The sequence below is a fragment of the Galeopterus variegatus genome, unplaced genomic scaffold (genome assembly GCF_000696425.1).
Source record: "Galeopterus variegatus unplaced genomic scaffold, G_variegatus-3.0.2 Scaffold964, whole genome shotgun sequence".
Classification (NCBI taxonomy): domain Eukaryota; kingdom Metazoa; phylum Chordata; class Mammalia; order Dermoptera; family Cynocephalidae; genus Galeopterus; species Galeopterus variegatus.
The window spans coordinates 477,658-479,198 of NW_007727075.1; the positions used below are offsets into that span (position 1 = coordinate 477,658).

General features: G+C 41.7%; 1 long non-coding RNA gene across 1 annotated transcript in view; it reads right to left on the reverse strand.

The window, feature by feature from the left end:
• Positions 1-682: 682 nt before the first annotated feature.
• LOC103591360 overlaps positions 683-1,541 on the reverse strand; it is a 6,574-nt gene continuing 5,715 nt past the window's right edge. The window contains exon 2 of the long non-coding RNA XR_550565.1: positions 683-838. This is a non-coding gene — a long non-coding RNA (uncharacterized LOC103591360). The remainder of the gene's footprint in view (positions 839-1,541) is intronic.

Sequence of the window (1,541 nt, forward strand, 5' to 3'; positions counted from 1 at the left end):
CAATGGATGAATGAGTAAAGAAAATATGATACGTGTGTGTGTGTGTGTGTGTGTGTGTGTACACACAATGTAATATTATTCAGCCTTTAAAAAGAGGGAAATTATGTCATTTGCAGCAACATGGAAGAACTAGGAGGACATTATGCTAAGTGAAGTATACCAGACACAGAATAAACAAATACTTCAATACTTATATGGAGGATCTAAAATAGTGAAACTCAGACCAGCAGAGAGTAGAATGGTGGCTGCCAGGGGCTGAGGGGCGGGGGAGATGGGGGATGTGGTCCAGGGGCACCAAGTTTCAGTTACACAAGATGAATAAGTTCTGTAGATGTAATGAACTGCAACGTGACCACGGTAACAATACTCTATGGTATACCTGAAATTTGCTAAGAGTATAGATCACATAGGCAAAAAGAAAGCGGTAACTATGCAAGGTGATGGATATATTAATGAGCTTGATTGTGGTGATCATTTCACAATGTATACATATATCAAAACATCAAGTTGTACACCTTAAATATATACAATTTTTATTTGTCAATCATCCCTCAGTAAAAATGGAAAAATAATTAAAAGCAGTGTGTGTTGCATTAAGTATACTTACTGCAGATAGAAAAATTGTGTCAAAGCCCATCTAAATAAGAATCTAAAATTTTAAGAAAATACTTGCACAGTAAAATACTTTTATTTCACAGGTTTATTCCATTTATTTGTAACAGTCCATTTTTTACACAATACAGTCTTTTGCTTAAATGTAATAATGCGCATGTAACAAAAGGGATTTAATAACCCACATAGCCTCTAAGTTTTCACCTATGGACAGGACAGATATGATGTAACACATGCTGCTTACATGTGATTTCTAAGGAGGCAGAAAGTAGCTCACAGCAATCTCACTAGGCCCTGTCTTTCTCATGCTTCACACGATGCCCACAAGCAGTTGCGGGAGAACTGGGTGTCTGGAGGAGCCAGGTCTGTCTGGAAGAGTTCATAGCCAGTAGGGCACAGTTAGGACTTGGTGTGATACTATCTTGGATAAGGGGTGCACAAGGAGAGTCCCCGGCAGTGGGAGAATGCTGACACTGCAGTGCACTTAGGTGATGGCATGTGGACAAAGATTGTGGGGAGGGACACCGGGAGCCAGAGCAGAGGGGGCTTTGGCAACTGACTACAGTGCAGGGGTGGGCCATCTGGAAGGACTCCAAGGATGGCTGAAAGCCATGCCCATGCATGGTCCATTAAACCTGAGAGAGAGCACATTGCTCTTCCTGGACTCACCAGGGTTTGTATTTATGTTGCGGTACTTTTCAGTTTTCAATCCGATCCACAGTATTTACTAAGGGCCCATTATATGCAGTGGACTGGCTGCTGAGCAGTACAAAGATGTGTGCAAATAGAAGCCCTGCCCTCAGATGCCCGCTGTCTAGTAAGGATGTTACAGCAAAGCCTCAGACAGTAATAGAAATCGTATTAAAATAGGTTCCATGTATCTCTCATCTCTCTGTGTCTCCCTCAATGCCTTGTGAAAGGTGTTTCAA